Source organism: Melanotaenia boesemani, chromosome 15 (assembly GCF_017639745.1).
Source record: "Melanotaenia boesemani isolate fMelBoe1 chromosome 15, fMelBoe1.pri, whole genome shotgun sequence".
Taxonomy (NCBI): Eukaryota; Metazoa; Chordata; class Actinopteri; order Atheriniformes; family Melanotaeniidae; genus Melanotaenia; species Melanotaenia boesemani.
Window position 1 is genome coordinate 29,678,587 of NC_055696.1, and position 18,432 is coordinate 29,697,018.

Consider the following 18,432-nt stretch of genomic DNA (forward strand, 5'->3'; position numbering starts at 1 on the left):
TGGGCTTTAGAATTCAGAGAAAGGAAGTTGGAACACGAACAAATAGCAACTGCAGGACGGCTGCTAGCATAACACGTGCTTATTATATGCATGCTTTTTGCTCTACTAATATAAAGTTAACTAAACACATTCATAAGAACTTCTAAGAAAAGCCAAATACTTTTAAAATGTAAGAATTTTCTTTTCAGTTTACATTTAAAAGTTCAAGAAAAAGAGCTACATTAAGCTAGCTTAACATAGCATTAAAGCTAGCAACAGCTTAACATCTGCTAGCATGATATATGCTTGTTTTATGCATTTTCTTTGCACACTAGTTTATGCAGTAACGTCAGAATAACCAACCAACTTTAATACATGAACTCACATTAAGTGGCACCACATGGAAACACTAAAATCCTTCTTGAATCTAAGTGTTTTCCTTCAAATGTGGGCTTTAGAATTCAGAGAAAGGATGTTGGAAAACAAGCAAATAGCACTGCTGAATGGCTGCTAGCATAACACGTGCTTATTATATTCATGCTTTTTGCTCTACTAATATCAAGTTAACTGAACACATTCATAAGAACTTCTAAGAAAAGCCAAATACTTTTAAAATGTAAGAATTTTCTTTTCAGTTTACATTTAAAAGTTCAAGAAAAAGAGCTACATTAAGCTAGCTTAACATAGCATTAAAGCTAGCAACAGCTTAACATCTGCAGGCATGATATATGCTTGTTTTATGCATTTTCTTCGCACACTAGTTTATGTAGTAACGTCAGAATAACCAAACAAGTTTAATACATAAGTGGCACTACATGGAAACACTGAAATCCTCTTTGAATCTAAGTGTTTTCCTTCAAATGTGGGCTTTAGAATTCAGAGAAATGATGTTGGAACACAAACAAATAGCAGTGCTGAACGGCTGCAAGCATAACACGTGCTTATTATATTCATGCTTTTTGCTCTACTAATATCAAGTTAACTAAACACATTCATAAGAACTTCTAAGAAAGGCCAAATACTTTTAAAATGTAAGAATTTTCTTTTCAGTTTACATTTAAAAGTTCAAGAAAAAGAGCTACATTAAACTAGCTTAACACAGCAGAAAAGCTAGCAACAGCTTAACATCTGCTAGCATGATATATGCTTGTTTTATGCATTTTCTTCCCACACTAGTTTATGTAGTAACATCAGAATAACCAAAAAACTTTAATACATGAACTCAATTGAACTGGCACTACATGGGAGAAAAATCCATCTTAAACTTGAGTCTTTTCTGTCAAATGTGGGCTTTAGAATTTAGAGAAATGATGTTGGAACACGAACAAATAGTAACTGCTGGACGGCTGCTAGCATAACACGTGCTTATTATATGCATGCTTTTTGCTTTACTAATATTAAGTAACTAAACACATTCATAAGAACTTCTTAGAAAAGCCAGATACTTTTAAAATGTAAGAATTTTCTTTTCAGTTTACATTTAAAAGTTCAAGAAAAAGAGCTACATTAAGCTAGCTTAACAGAGCATAAAAGCTAGCAACAGCTTAACATCTGCTAGCATGATATATGCTTGTTTTATGCATTTTCTTTGCACTGGAAAAAAGGCTGTCTTGAAATCAGCAAAAAAAAAAAGAAATATACAATAATTCTGCTTAAAATAAGCTAAAAAATCTGCCAATGGAACAAGTCAAATTTGTCTTGGTAAGATTTCTTGAAATAAGACAATATATGACAACCTTAATAGATCTTCAAATTAGCTGGAAAAACTCATTGTTAGCCATATTTTACTAATATTTTGAAGTTCCTTTGTCTCATAAAAAGATTGTGATGCTCAAAACTAGTATTTTTTACCCTGAAAAGTAACATCTTTTTTTACCCTTCCAATGTGATCCTCCTTATTTCAAGGGTATATAACTCATTTTAAGTTATATATTGGACATTGCTCTAAATTTAATTCCACCACCTACTTGATATAAGATTTAAAATGGGCATTTTAAAACAATATTTACTTAAAGTTAGCATTCCTGACTAGTATTAAGCAATTGTTTTAGCCATAGTAACTCATTGTTACCCCAAGGGTAATCATTTGCATTTACCTTACAAGCTCTACAACAATAATACTGTTCATGAGTCAAGACATTCACCTACTGCTTGTAAGACAGAAAACTGAAAACTAGTCTTGCTTTAAACCATCAGATTTATTTACAGCAAAAGCTGCATGAACAGACGGCAACTGAAGAACACAGTTCTGGCTCATCTGACCAACGTGCGTTTAAATACACCAGCAAAATCTGTACTCTGCACAGGTACATTCAAAGCATAGTCACAACACACTACTGGGTACACAGAAAACAGCTAATTTTTTAACAATAACTGTTACAAAGTGCTTTTTGTAACATTCATATTAAAGGTTTTGCTTACAACATGAACATTTGGATAAATTCCTCCCACAATACACCATTGACCATGTAACATCATTAATGTTGGCCAAATTCTAAACAATTACCAGTAACATTGAACATAGACTGTAGTCTTGTAGGGAGAGAGAAAGTGCTCTATAGTGTACATCTGACAACACATGCTTTATTGGCTAATAAAGGCATTCCACTCAGCCATGCTCTTCTTGTAAGATGATGTGAGCTCTCTTTCATGTATTTTGTCAAAGAGGACCTCTGTCTGTATAACTGAAAGCAGAGTGGCTACACACTTTGGGTATGTAAGGTGAAGGGTATAATAGTAGGCCATAAGGTATAAAGCACCCTCAGTAACTTTGTCTTTTGGAAATGTGGTTATTGGCGAATCTCCTACCGCTAGGAGGCAGTTGGCTGGACTCACAATCAGGACTGGGCAGGAGAGAGGGTGCTTCTTCAAGTAGATGTTAGGATCTTCTTTGTCCTTTAAAACATAACAGACATACTTCTGTCAGATTAATGCACTTTTGTTTCAGGGATCATTTTGGAACCTATGCATCCATTTTTGCACATGCTAAAGCCACAGACATCTAACCAATAAAAATCCTCTTTCCAAAAACAAATGTTTTGGGTGCCTTTGAAAACAGATACAGTATAGGAAATACATTGGGAGTCATCAGAGAACCTTGAGTTATATTTTCCCAGGATTGTAGTCCAAAAGATCCTGCAACATTTTACACAGCTCACCTCGAGAACATGCACCAGAGCCTCACTCACATCCCGTACCCTCTTCGGAGGGGCAGAGGTGGAGGGGAACGGTGATGGCAGCACACGTAAGATCTCAAGAGCCTGTTCAGCTGTACAGGAAGAGAATCATTACTTCATTACAACACTTGGAGAAAATGCACAAGGTCAAATGCATACAACAGACGCAATGCTTTAAAAAAAAGCTAACATTTAGCCAGTGATGGGATAACTGTTGTGAAGGAAGTAGTAGGACAAGACAAGGGCACATGTACTTGGCAATTATCATGCCCAAAGGTAAACTCTGATGACACTAAAACATCATTTCTTACCTTTGTCCACTCCCATTGGTGGTCTCAGAATCTTCTTCCATACACCAAAAAATTGCACCTTTTGGCAGAAGTCATGCCATCTTCCCTTCAGTTCATCGATGAAGTTGTTGTTATCTTTATCCAATATACGATGAAGCTCCTCCATCACCTATAAAATATTCAGTATGCCAATACAGACGTGTAAATGCATCACTTCAGATAAGAAAGTTGGTATATATTGGTTTTAACCATGCATAATGAATAACTACTTACATGTGCAATGTCCTTGAAACAAGGATATGCTTCTAGAACCTTCTTGTGTCTGTCCTCTTCACGAATGGTATTTGAATCAATGAAAGCTCTTCTGGATAGAAATTCCAAATCCAGGAGATGAGAGACATCCTGGTGGTTGGGATTTTTTCTTTTAAACAAAGTTTGAAGGGTCTTATAGTGCTTGGCCAAGGTTGCTGGACTGTAGGTGTCTGGACTACTTGCAGGCTTGTTAGCTTTAAGACACAAATACGTAATTAATGTGCCTCACTTTAAATTATACAGTCATGTTCTTAAAAGTAAAAAAATGTTAGACATAAAAAACATACACATGAGACTACACTTTCACGGAATAAAACATTTTGCTTCTTGTCATTTGGAATAATTTTAACCATTTTAATGCCAGTGTATTCACAGAATACAAAAAAAAAAAAAAAAAAAAAAATCTTTATACTAAATTCACGAGTGCTATCTGCTCTGATCTCATATGGTCATGCAATCACATTTAACTGCTTTTAGGCACACAGGTACACTCCGACAAAGATGCACACACCCACAGCCATAAAGCAACTGGACAAACTCACCATCAGGGCAGACCAGAGTAGAGGGTGCTTCCTTAAGTAGATTTTGTGGTCTACGGTTTCCTTTAACACATAGCAAAGACATCCTTCGTTCAGGATAATTCACTTTAAAGATCATTTATGTAATTTAGAACCTAAACCAACAATTAAATTCTTTACAAGAACACAAATGCCTCTGTGAAGCACATGGGTTTTAAACTCAACATTATTTGATATGTTGAGTGGTTACAGAAAGTGGTGTTGCACAGACCAATGCTAAAATAGCTCTGCAGTACCCAGCGGTTCAAAATTATATACCAGCTTTCATTAATAGCAATATTTTATAATTGACAGTATTTTAATAAGAGCCATGTTATAACTTGAGGCTTTGTGAACCCATTCAGTCTTTTGCCTTTGGAAAGCCAGATTTCTATTCATTTCTTCAATAATGTTAGTAAATTGATAACAGCACAAATATATTACCTACCCTCTGATGCCCATTTTTAAGCCTTTTACTTCAGTCATGTCAGGACAGACATCTTGATTTCATAATATGGGTTTATTACTGAAATATTAATACCTTGCAATAGAAAATTTGTAAATGCGAAGTGAAAACTCACCTTCTAACTCACTTTCTGTACTGCCTGAGCTGCTATTCCCTTCAGTGGATATACCCAGAATGATTGTTGAGTCACTTGAATCAATTTCATCCGTGTCTCCTGGCTGCTCAAGGCGGCGCCTCTTTGTAGCGCTGCAAAGATTAGTTAGTTAATCAAGTAGTTGTCAACTAAATCAATCAATCAGACACTTTATTTGTATATCACCTTTCATACATAAAAAAATGTAACACACAGTTCTTAGTACAATACAATTCAATACCCCCTCACACACACACACCATTAAAAATTGTGCTGAGAAAATGCTATCACAAGAGAGAAAACACCACAAGCAGGTCACCGGGTACTTTAGCACAGTTAATAAATTTGAGTTTCAACCATTGTAACATTAGAAGTTTCTCAAATGTAATTTTTAGGCTACTTTTTCTAGCTTGTTTATCCTCTATAACAGGGAAATTAATATCTTTTGGTCGAGGACAAAGTAAGACATTTAGGGAGAAAAAAAAGTTGAAATTGTTCATCACTTTCATTTTTTGATAATAAAAACTGATCAATTCATCTGGAAATGATTAACAGATATATCTATTTTAAAAAAAGCATTAGTTTCAGGCTTACCTCTTAAAACTTTTCCCATCTGGAGTGTTTTTTTGGGGAGATCTAACATTCTGCATTCTTTTGTATAGCTGTGCATACACAGTGACCTGTACAAGACATTCAATACATATTTTAAACAACTACTAAAAATGTCCAACATGAAACACTTTGGTCATGAAGTGGATGCACTTCACTTACCCATGTATTCTTGATGCCTTGGTCCTGTAGCATGGGGTAGTACAGTACTATTCTCTTTGCCATTGCTGTAATTTCTGGTTTTGATGGGTATCTGTGTGATTCTCCATCCCCTGTTGCCCTTAGGATTGTAATCATACTAGTCATGGTGTTTCGGATGAGCCGGCATCTGAGCTCCTTCGACATTTGGCAGTTGCGCTCTTCACCTTTCTTTGACAACTCAAAATATTGTTGGCGGACTTGATCTAGTTCTGTGTCTGTGTGCAAGACATATTCTGGAGAGGATAACTTCACAACCTTTTCAGGGCTTGTGTACTTTGCAGGAGTCATGTTGATGGGAGTGGATGTCTGTCGCATGGGTGACTCATTAATGGAGGAACTGCCTGACGATTTCAAGTCGTCTTGGCCAGATTCCTGTAAAATAAAAGACAATTAACTACTGCAAAGTGCAACATTTATTTTTTTGTCCTTGATGACACAAACTACAATGAAGCATTAATGGTCTGTCAAATCAGTAAACTCAATCATAGAGAAAAAAAAAAAGAAAGAAAAAGTAAAAGAAAGAAAACATAGAACTGCCTCTAGCACTACATGACAGCACCTGGTCCAACTGGACTCACAGCAGTCTGACTATCACTTAATGATGACTTCCCATCTTGTTTGAATTCATGCTTGTGTTGTTCTTACTCTCAAATATAAGTCGCTGTGGATAAAAGCGTCTGCTAAATGACTGTCACATCACCTGCATCCACAAAATAAACAACAGAATGTTTAATTAATTCACTATCATCCAGTGTTTGGAGAATATTTCTTCGTCCTCTTACGTCCACCATTTTGTCCTTAGTTCAGGGAACTCCTAGGCATCTAAAAAGTCCTCTTCCCTGCTCTTAACAGATCTCACCTTAGGAGCTCTCTTGAGGGCTAGGATTCTTTAGGAATAGCTTTATCTTTACTAGGATCTACTCTTCACTGTTAGGGGAAATTCTAAGAAAACATCATGATTCTCAGAATTTTCTTAGAATTTGGCCGCTAAGAGCAACTCTTTGCCCTAAAAATCTTTATATGGGCCCAGTTGTACATGTGTTCTGATGCCATGAATGTACTAAGTCTAAACAGACAACACTGAAGGAAGGAACTCACTGTTAATCAACGTACATTGTACTAAAGTAGGGCTGTCAAAGTTAACAGTTAATGCATTACAATAATCTGGAAACAACATTCTTCAAATAGAAACTGACCTCCAATGCACCATGACAGGCACACCAGACCGCTTTTCGCCGTAAAAAGTTCTCTGGGCCTGGGAAAAGATCCCGCAAGTCTTCACGAGACAGGGTGCCCATCATGGCCTCGCTGATATTTGCAGCTATGAACACATGTCAAACAGAGCAAGATCAAATGGTGTCCTAGAAACGAAACTGCAAGAGGTTATTAAAAGTCGACACTTCGTTCAAATTAGGTTGTTAGGGGGTAAACTAATGGAATTTTCACACCTCTGTGTTAGCATAACTATGTAAACGTGTGTCCATTTAATATGTTTAAACTAGTGCTGGGCAACAATTATAATCTTTAATCTCAATCGAATTAAATGTTGCAGTTAATCGCATTGGTATTGTTACTGCTATATGAAAAAAATGCAGTAAATCTTGGTTTACAAACACTACATCAGGGGTGTTCAACCCACGGCTCCAGAGCAGCAAATGTCTCTCTGGACCTTCCACAATGGCTCTTAATACATGACTAAACATGCTAAGTAACTAACTAATGTTTATAAATATAGATATAATAACAAACGTAGGTTTTTAGCAATTTCTCAAGTTTTTGATGGAATATTCTATTTTTCTTGTCATTAGGTCATATATATATATATATATATTGGTAAGAAAAAAAAAAAAAAATAACGGCATTAATTAATGCCTTAACGTGATAATTACGTGCCTTGCCCTAGTTTAAACATAACATTTGTGTACATTACCCCTTAAAGTTGATACTGCAACCTCATCCAATTCTTCCATGCTGTTAGCTGAGTTAGCTAGCTAGTTAGCTCCCCTAACAGCAGCTCACCTCCTGTCCGTGTTTCCGGCTGCAACGTTACACAGAAAATACACACTGAAACATAGATAACAGCCAAGGCTGTGTAATGTAAACTACACAAAAGGGGGGCACTGGACAGAGCATTTTAACTTACTTGCAATGAAGCAGGGGTCTTGGTCAGGCTTGTTCAAATAAAAAAGAACGTGTCACCCACGTTGACTTCAAGGAGCACTTGGCTGCTGCCGTACACCAGATTATGCACGACAGTGATGTCAGATCCGAAGTTCGTCCTCAAGGTGCCTCGCCTTTCTTTGGCTCAACCATTTTTAAAAATGTTTTTTTTTTTTTTATGTCTTTTGTGCATTTCAGATTAACATTAATCAAGACAACTAAAATTTTACCCCCACATTTACGACAATTTAGCAGGTGGGTATAACCATAGTAGCAAGTTGTTTTACGGCAGTCACAGTGCAGCCTTGTTTCACTGACTTGAAACGTCCTCGTTTCCAACATGATTTGGCGTTGCTTCATATGCTACGTGTTTGTAGCACTGACTCTAAAACAACTTTTGAGTCATATTAACACCATGCACAGTCGCAGCCCGGATTTTCGCGTGGTGTGTGGAATTGATGGTTGTCCAAGTGAGTTCAGGGTGTATAACTCCTTCTACTATCATGTAAAGCGGACACACACGCGTCACCTTCTCCGACTTGAAGTGGCTGCTGAGGAGGAAGGATCACCTTGCCACGCTGTACCTGGAGCAGGAGAAAGCACAGCCACAAACAACCAAACTAATTTAAGCGCTGTGACAGATGTCGATCCAGCTCATTCTTCAGAGACTGATGAGGTTTCAAGCGTCGCTATTCCAACGGTAAGTCGTTTTTACACTAGCCCGATAAAGAGCTGCAGTGGCTGAAATGTAACAGTGACGGAATCAAGCATGTATGCTGCGTATTATTCGGTTATCATTAACAAATTTGGAACTGGCTGGTGAGAGATGCCTTCATGACTGACTGCATCAGAAAATCAGTCACACAAAGTAATTTTTTTTTTTTTTAAACAGAGACTGACGTTCTTTTTTTTTTATTGTTTTTTTATTTTTTTTAACTATTGTTACGGCCCCTGCTTGTTATAGGCAGCTGTGGCCGTTTGTGTTTAATTAGGGGAGGCAGAGCGCTGCCTGGAGTGGCTAAGGCCAGCGCCTTTGTCCCCGCCCCTGTGTGACTGGCACCCCTCTGGACCAGTCAGGCTGCAGCCTACGGGGACGCTCAGGCTGAAAAGGCTGCAGCCTTTGGAAACCCATCGACTGACAAAGGTAACTTATACCATTGTTACGACCCGACTCAGGGGTATGGAAGGGCGTAACAAAGAAACACGGTGAGGACAGATGTTACTTCAAAATAAAAGCACATTTATTTACAATTCCCATGAAAGTGAATGACAACCTGTAAAACAAAAGATGAGCTGGGGTTAGCGGACCTGCAGAAAGAAACAAACCAAAACCTATACCAAACACACACCGAGTGCAAACGAAACACAAAACCGCAACTCGGTGGTGAAACTAAAACCAAACATAAGCAACAGGCCCATAACTAAAGTGACCGTCGTCACAACACAATAAAACGCTAACCTAGCCCAGCCCTAAAACAATCACAAAGTAAACTTAACACAACTAAACACTTAAGCACCCATTGTGAAAGGGAGGTGGTCGCAACACACACACACCCGGTGCACAACATGAGGAGGAGAGCGGCCGGAGCCATTCTGGCTTCTCCCCCCCTCCAGACCTGCCTCGGCTGCAGCCTTTTCAGCCTGAGCGTCCCCGTAGGCTGCAGCCTGACTGGTCCAGAGGGGTTCCAGTCACACAGGGGCGGGGACAAAGGCGCTGGCCTTAGCCACTCCAGGCAGCGCTCTGCCGCCCCTAATTAAACACAAACGGCCACAGCTGCCTATAACAAGCAGGGGCCGTAACACCCCCCCCCCCTAAAGTGTCAAAATCCTCTCAAGGATTTTGGCACAATACAAACTTCACAATTTCACAAGGAATTGTATTTCCTTGTTAGTGAGCTGAAAAGCCATGCTTAAATTGCTGATTGAATTGGGCACTGTTTAGACCTGGCATCTTGGCTGATGTGATCACAAGTGGACAGCTTTAGGTATGTCAGTGAAAAATCTGACATTAGCATGTATCTCCACGTGCTTCTTGAGTGACCACTTGTGTTCAGATTTCACTTTCACCCTATGTATGCAAATAGACATGTACTTTGGATATAAAATCTGCCCACCCAATATATTTTCTGATAATGAGTCAAGAATAGAGACAACAAGATACACAACACTAACACCTGTGATTTGATTGCTATTACAATTGCTATTGCTATTATGAAAATGAGTGTAAACAAGGTCTCAAAGCTGCAGAAGGCAATATTATGTTATTATAGTTTTGGTGGAAATAACTTGTTTTGATCATTGCATGTCACTTATGTGGCATGTTGAAGGGTTCCTTTAAAATAATAACTAAGTTTACATGTTGATTGTATTTTTATATTAATTTTATAATGTTTTTTTTTGTCTGTTTTGTTTTTTTTTTCCTCCCCCCCAGAGGGCTGTTAACCAAATGGTGTGTGGAGTTCAGCAATATCAGGCTGCATTATTGGGACACCTAAAACAACAAATGAGTGACCTGATTGAGAGACATTCTGGGGATCTGGATCAACTAAGGAGTGATGCAATGGGGGTATTTGACCAGTTTGTGGACCCTTTCAGTGAAGTTGCTTCCACCCATTTGCAGGACAAGACCATCAAAGAACTGTTAAAACCAGTAGAACCAGAGATTATTGTTGCCAAACAAACAGTATGTTATGTGAAGCGTGGAGACTCCCGAGTTCTCACCATTAAGGACCATTGTTTTCATTATATACCATTGGTAAAAAGTTTGGAGCAGCTGCTATCACATCCACAAATCCTTACAATGATTGACGAGAGGCCACAGCCCTGCAAGGATGGCTTTTTTCATGATTTCATTGATGGAGACATTTTTAAGTCGCACCCACTGTTTTTGAAAGTTCCCACTGCATTGCAGTTGATTTTATATACAGATGAAATTGAGCTATGCAATCCTCTTGGATCCCGGGCAAACAAAAACAAATTGTTATTGATTTATTACACCTTAGGCAACATCAACCCTAAATACAGATCAAGACTTGCTGCGATTCGGCTGCTTGCCCATGGCGGTATTGATGAGATATTTGAAAGAATTAACCGTGACTTAACTGAGCTGTGTGATGGTGTCCAGGTTGTCACTGGAAATGGTGAGAGAACAATTTACGGAGCACTGATGTCTGTGTGTGGAGACACTCTAGCTCAGCATGAAGTGGCTGGATTTAAGGAAGGAGTGGGGTTTGCCTACAGTAAATGCAGGCACTGTGAATGCCACTTTGAAGACATGCAGGAACAATTTAATGAAGATTTGTTTGTTAAAATGGCAAGTCATACCAGGCAATGTAATGACATTGAAAAGGCAAGTACTGAATTTCTGAAAGACAATCTAAAAATAACATATGGTATTAACAGGAGAAGCAAATTAACAGAATGTCCTCACTTTGATATTATCAATCAAACCCCACATGACATCATGCATGTTATTCTTGAAGGTGTTGCCCCATATGAAATCAAATGTGTTTTAAAGCATCTTGTGCTTACAGGGCAAATGGACTTAGACACATTCAGCAGTGAAATTACTTGTTTCCCTTATTCTCCGGTGGATGTGAGGGATAAGCCTTGCCCCATATCTGTCAATACACTATCATCAAATGACAATAAATTGAAGCAGTCAGCTGGGCAGATGCTGGTTTTGTTAAAGATCCTGCCATTTCTCATTGACAAAATTGGTGAAAATGATTACACACAAATGTTACGTAAGATGTTAGAGATAATCAAAATTCTGTTTTCACCTATTATTGCTCTCTCAACTCTTTCAAGGTTGAAGCTTTTAATAGAGCAACATTTACAACATTTCAAACAATTGTTTCCAGATGAAAATATTATACCTAAACAGCATTACTTGCTGCATCTTCCATCTCAGATTAAGGCTCTGGGTCCTAGGGTGAGGCATATGTGTATGCGCTTTGAGTCAAAGCATTGCTTTTTTAAGCAGTGGGCTCTGAAAAGTAGTTTTAAGAATATTTGTAAATCTTTTGTGAAGCACAACCAACTTTATGAATGTAGTCAGAATGTGCATGAGAAACATCCAATTCTTTCAAGTGAAGTTGACATGGGCCCAGCCTCGGAGGTGAAAAATGTTCATTATGTAGAAGAAAAGATTAGAGACTTCTTAGGAATAGAGAAAGTTGAACATTTAGTTTCCGTACATTGGATTATGCAACATTGAAATTGAAGCATAAATGTGGAAAATCTTTGGTTATTTATAATGTCATCAGTGATAATCCAGAGTTTGCTCTTGTGAAAAACATCTATATTGTAAATGCATCAGTGTATTGTTTTGAATGTCAACCTCTCTCTACAGTTGGGTGGAATAACCATTACTTAGCTTATGAAGTAGAAGTTCCTTTCCTTGCTCAAGCCAATATTTTTGTGAATATTGAAAATCTTGTTGATTATACACCATACTACTATGTAAACTTCAATAACAGTAAGTACATTCCAGTGAAGTATGATCTCACAGACATCATCAAAAATCATTCTTGAGTCTTTTTTGAGTGTACTTGTTTGAGCTGAAATTGATGTTTTTAAACAATGTAATTGATGACAGTATTTACTGAATGGTGTGGTGCAGTCTGTCCAGAGCAACACAACAGAGAAGGAAATGTAATTCCAGCTTTTGCCTCTATTCCCAGATTACATTAACAATTTGATGGAAATGTAAGAAATAAAACCTCACTCTACTTAAGTGAGTGATTAAAGTGCAATGTGTAAATTGGGCATGCTGCAGTTCTCAATAAAACAGATTTGATGTCTTAATTCAAATTGTCTTTTTCTTGAAACAAGATAAGTCATCTTTTACTAATAACAGCAGCTTAAAAACCTTATGACATGTAAAAAAATCCTATTTCATCTGACATATGACTCAAAACAAGTTGTTTTTAAGTCAATTTCACTTAATAAGATTTTCAAGATACATTGTCTCAAAACAAGTTCCTATAGCTGACTTAAATGTTACACTTCAGATGATTCTGTCTTATACTAAGTGTGATGAGCTATGTTGACTTGAAATTACACAAATACACTTGGTAAGATTTTTTATTTTTGCAGTGCATGCACACTAGTTTATGTAGTAATGTCAGAATAACCAACCAACTTTAATACATGAACTCACATTAAGTGGCACTACATGGAAACACTAAAATCCTTCTTGAATCTAAGTGTTTTCCTTCAAATGTGGGCTTTAGAATTCAGAGAAAGGAATGTTGGAACACGAATAAATACCAACTGCTGGACGGCTGCTAGCATAACACGTGCTTATTATATTCATGCTTTTTGCTCTACTAATATCAAGTTAACTAAACACATTTGTAAGAACTTCTAAGAAAAGCCAAATACTTTTAAAATGTAAGAATTTTCTTTTCAGTTTATATTTAAAAGTTCAAGAAAAAGAGCTACATTAAACTAGCTTAACAGAGCATAAAAGCTAGCAACAGCTTAACATCTGCTAGCATGATATATGCTTGTTTTATGCATTTTCTTCGCACACTAGTTTATGTAGTAGCGTCAGAATAACCAAATAACTTTAATACATGAACTCACATTAAGTGGCACCACATGGAAACACTAAAATCCTCTTTGAATCTAAGTGTTTTCCTTCAAATGTGGGCTTTAGAATTCAGAGAAAGGATGTTGGAACACAAGCAAATAGCACTGCTGAATGGCTGCAAGCATAACACGTGCTTATTATATTCATGCTTTTTGCTCTACTAATATCAAGTTAACTGAACACATTCATAAGAACTTCTAAGAAAAGCCAAATACTTTTAAAATGTAAGAATTATCTTTTCAGTTTACATTTAAAAGTTCAAGAAAAAGAGCTACATTAAGCTAGCTTAACATAGCATTAAAGCTAGCAACAGTTTAACATCTGCTAGCATGATATATGCTTGTTTTATGCATTTTCTTCGCACACTAGTTTATGTAGTAACGTCAGAATAACCAAACAACTTTAATACATGAACTCAAATTAAGTAGCACTACATGGAAACACTGAAATCCTTCTTGAATCTAAGTGTTTTCCTTCAAATGTGGGCTTTAGAATTCAGAGAAAGGTTGTTGGAACACAAGCAAATAGCACTGCTGAATGGCTGCAAGCATAACACATGCTTATTATATTCATGCTTTTTGCTCTACTAATATCAAGTTAACTAAACACATTCATAAGAACTTCTAAGAAAAGCCAAATACTTTTAAAATGTAAGAATTTTCTTTTCAGTTTACATTTAAAAGTTCAAGAAAAAGAGCTACATTAAGCTAGCTTAACACAGCAGAAAAGCTAGCAACAGCTTAACATCTGCTAGCATGATATATGCTTGTTTTATGTATTTTCTTCGCACACTAGTTTATGTAGTAACGTCAGAATAACCAACCAACTTTAATACATGAACGTGGCACCACATGGAAACACTAAATTCCTTCTTGAATCTAAGTGTTTTCCTTCAAATGTGGGCTTTAGAATTCAGAGAAAGGATGTTGGAACACAAGCAAATAGCACTGCTGAATGGCTGCAAGCATAACACGTGCTTATTATATTCATGCTTTTTGCTCTACTAATATCAAGTTAACTAAACACATTCATAAGAACTTCTAAGAAAAGCCAAATACTTTTAAAATGTAAAAATTATCTTTTCAGTTTACATTTAAAAGTTCAAGAAAAAGAGCTACATTAAGCTAGCTTAACATAGCATTAAAGCTAGCAACAGTTTAACATCTGCTAGCATGATATATGCTTGTTTTATGCATTTTCTTCGCACACTAGTTTATGTAGTAACGTCAGAATAACCAAACAACTTTAATACATGAACTCAAATTAAGTGGCACTACATGGAAACACTGAAATCCTTCTTGAATCTAAGTGTTTTCCTTCAAATGTGGGCTTTAGAATTCAGAGAAAGGTTGTTGGAACACAAGCAAATAGCACTGCTGAATGGCTGCAAGCATAACACATGCTTATTATATTCATGCTTTTTGCTCTACTAATATCAAGTTAACTAAACACATTCATAAGAACTTCTAAGAAAAGCCAAATACTTTTAAAATGTAAGAATTTTCTTTTCAGTTTACATTTAAAAGTTCAAGAAAAAGAGCTACATTAAGCTAGCTTAACATAGCATTAAAGCTAGCAACAGCTTAACATCTGCTAGCATGATATATGCTTGTTTTATGCATTTTCTTCGCACACTAGTTTATGTAGAAACGTCAGAAAAACCAAACAACTTTAATACATGAACTCACATGAAGTGGCACTACATGGAAACACTGAAATCCTTCTTGAATCTAAGTGTTTTGCTTCAAATGTGGGCTTTAGAATTCAGAGAAAGGTTGTTGGAACACAAGCAAATAGCACTGCTGAATGGCTGCAAGCATAACACATGCTTATTATATTCATGGTTTTTGCTCTACTAATATCAAGTTAACTAAACACATTCATAAGAACTTCTAAGAAAAGCCAAATACTTTTAAAATGTAAGAATTTTCTTTTCAGTTTACATTTAAAAGTTCAAGAAAAAGAGCTATATTAAGCTAGCTTAACATAGCATTAAAGCTAGCAGCAGCTTAACATCTGCTAGCATGATATATGCTTGTTTTATGCATTTTTTCGCACACTAGTTTATGTAGTAACATCAGAATAACCAAACAACTTTAATACATGAACTCACATTAAGTGGCACTACATGGAAGAAAAATCCACCTTAAACTTGAGTCTTTTCTGTCAAATGTGGGCTTTAGAATTCAGAGAAAGGAAGTTGGAACACGAACAAATAGCAACTGCAGGACGGCTGCTAGCATAACACGTGCTTATTATATGCATGCTTTTTGCTCTACTAATATAAAGTTAACTAAACACATTCATAAGAACTTCTAAGAAAAGCCAAATACTTTTAAAATGTAAGAATTTTCTTTTCAGTTTACATTTAAAAGTTCAAGAAAAAGAGCTACATTAAGCTAGCTTAACATAGCATTAAAGCTAGCAACAGCTTAACATCTGCTAGCATGATATATGCTTGTTTTATGCATTTTCTTTGCACACTAGTTTATGCAGTAACGTCAGAATAACCAACCAACTTTAATACATGAACTCACATTAAGTGGCACCACATGGAAACACTAAAATCCTTCTTGAATCTAAGTGTTTTCCTTCAAATGTGGGCTTTAGAATTCAGAGAAAGGATGTTGGAAAACAAGCAAATAGCACTGCTGAATGGCTGCTAGCATAACACGTGCTTATTATATTCATGCTTTTTGCTCTACTAATATCAAGTTAACTGAACACATTCATAAGAACTTCTAAGAAAAGCCAAATACTTTTAAAATGTAAGAATTTTCTTTTCAGTTTACATTTAAAAGTTCAAGAAAAAGAGCTACATTAAGCTAGCTTAACATAGCATTAAAGCTAGCAACAGCTTAACATCTGCTAGCATGATATATGCTTGTTTTATGCATTTTCTTTGCACACTAGTTTATGTAGTAACGTCAGAATTACCAAACAACTTTAATACATGAACTCACATGAAGTGGCACTACATGTGAGAAAAATCCACCTTAAACTTGAGTCTTTTCTGTCAAATGTGGGCTTTAGAATTTAGAGAAATGATGTTGGAACACGAACAAATAGCAACTGCTGGAAGGCTGCTAGCATAACACGTGCTTATTATATGCATGCTTTTTGCTTTAATAATATCAAGTTAACTAAACACATTCATAAGAACTTCTAAGAAAAGCCAAGTACTTTTAAGAATTTTCTTTTCAGTTTACATTTAAAAGTTCAAGAAAAAGAGCTACATTAAGCTAGCTTAACATAGCATTAAAGCTAGCAACAGCTTAACATCTGCTAGCATGATATATGCTTGTTTTATGCATTTTCTTCGCACACTAGTTTATGTAGTAACGTCAGAATAACCAAACAACTTTAATACATGAACTCACATTAAGTGGCACTACATGGAAGAAAAATCCACCTTAAACTTGAGTCTTTTCTGTCAAATGTGGGCTTTAGAATTCAGAGAAAGGAAGTTGGAACACGAACAAATAGCAACTGTAGGACAGCTGCTAGCATAACACGTGCTTATTATATGCATGCTTTTTGCTTTAATAATATCAAGTTAACTAAACACATTCATAAGAACTTCTAAGAAAAGCCAAATACTTTTAAAATGTAAGAATTTTCTTTTCAGTTTACATTTAAAAGTTCAAGAAAAAGAGCAACATTAAGCTAGCTTAACATAGCATTAAAGCTAGCAACAGCTTAACATCTGCTAGCATGATATATGCTTGTTTTATGCATCTTGTTTGCACACTAGTTTATGTAGTAACGTCAGAATAACCAACCAACTTTAATACATGAACGTATATGAAGGGATGTGAGCTTTTATGGTGTACATTCGCTAGTTACAGACGTTTATTCTTTCACAAAGTTTCTGATGATGTATTCCTGCAATGGGACGGATTTGTGCTTTTGAGGGATGTAAAAGTAAAGCCGGACTTTATTCTTTCCCTTCTTTTTAATAGTAACCATATTTTTGACTGCGCTACATGCAGTTATATAAATGCGCGTGCACGTGACGTGTGAAGTTGCAGTTCACGTGCGAAAATAAGGCGCCCTCAAAAGTCCCAGTGTAATTGGATCCCTGGTCCTGAACCATATCTTAGCCGTTAGCGCTGTAACACTGGCCTGTCAGCAGCTTCAGCAGTCTCTGGAAAGCTGTGGAGACTTGCGGCAGGTTGTGGCAGCTGTACGTTGCCACTGCTACGATTTCAGCTGCTGTCTCTCATTAGATGAGGATCAGCAAGTAAAGAATAAAATCCGGTGTTACTTTTACACCCCTCAAAAGCACAAATCTGTTCTATTGTAAAAACTCTGTGAAGGAATATAAATCTGAAACTAGCAAACATATGACACCGTTTAAGCACACATCCCTTCATGTAAACAAGTAAACATCTGTTTACATGTGGTGGGAGGGGCTGTGGGATTTTTAAAATTTTCTTGTGACATAGATAACCTTTCTATATCACAAAAAACATAACCGGGTTTTACCCTGTGGAGGGCATTATGATCCATTTTTTACAAAATCCCATTTTTAAAATAAACTAAAAAGAAAATACAAGTTTGATCAACAGTATATGTGATTTTCATCACAATTAAGTAATTCTGTGTCATTTACAGTTAGAGTCTCCTAACTCCATACAGCTGCAGTTTCTCGGTAAGTATAGAATGATTTATGGTGTTAAATGCTTTTCTAAAATCTATGAATATAGCAATTGCATGTTGTCCTTGATCCAATGCATTAATTATTTCTTCAGTTGCTTCCATTATTGTGAATGATGTTGAACTCTTTGCTCTAAATCCACATTGACTCTGGTTCAGTATTTCGTATTTATTCAGAAAGTTTTCTAGTCTTTTGTTAAAAAGTTTTTCTAGGATTTTTGAAAATTGTGGGAGGAGTGACACAGGCTGGTATTTGTGTCTTGATGTTAGTTCCCTTGCTTAAATAACTGT

The 18,432-nt window shown here is 36.4% G+C and overlaps 2 long non-coding RNA genes across 2 annotated transcripts; both read right to left on the bottom strand.

Annotated features, from left to right (window-relative positions):
- Positions 1-2,804: 2,804 nt before the first annotated feature.
- On the bottom strand, positions 2,805-4,978 carry LOC121654475. The gene is made up of 4 exons (XR_006012957.1): positions 4,896-4,978; positions 4,300-4,359; positions 3,719-3,951; positions 2,805-2,874 (listed from the first exon to the last, which is right to left on the bottom strand). It is a non-coding gene; the product is annotated as an uncharacterized LOC121654475 (long non-coding RNA).
- Positions 4,979-4,995: 17 nt separating this feature from the next.
- On the bottom strand, positions 4,996-5,763 carry LOC121654476. Its single transcript, XR_006012958.1, has 3 exons — positions 5,685-5,763; positions 5,508-5,593; positions 4,996-5,026 (listed from the first exon to the last, which is right to left on the bottom strand). It is a non-coding gene; the product is annotated as an uncharacterized LOC121654476 (long non-coding RNA).
- Positions 5,764-18,432: the final 12,669 nt, after the last annotated feature.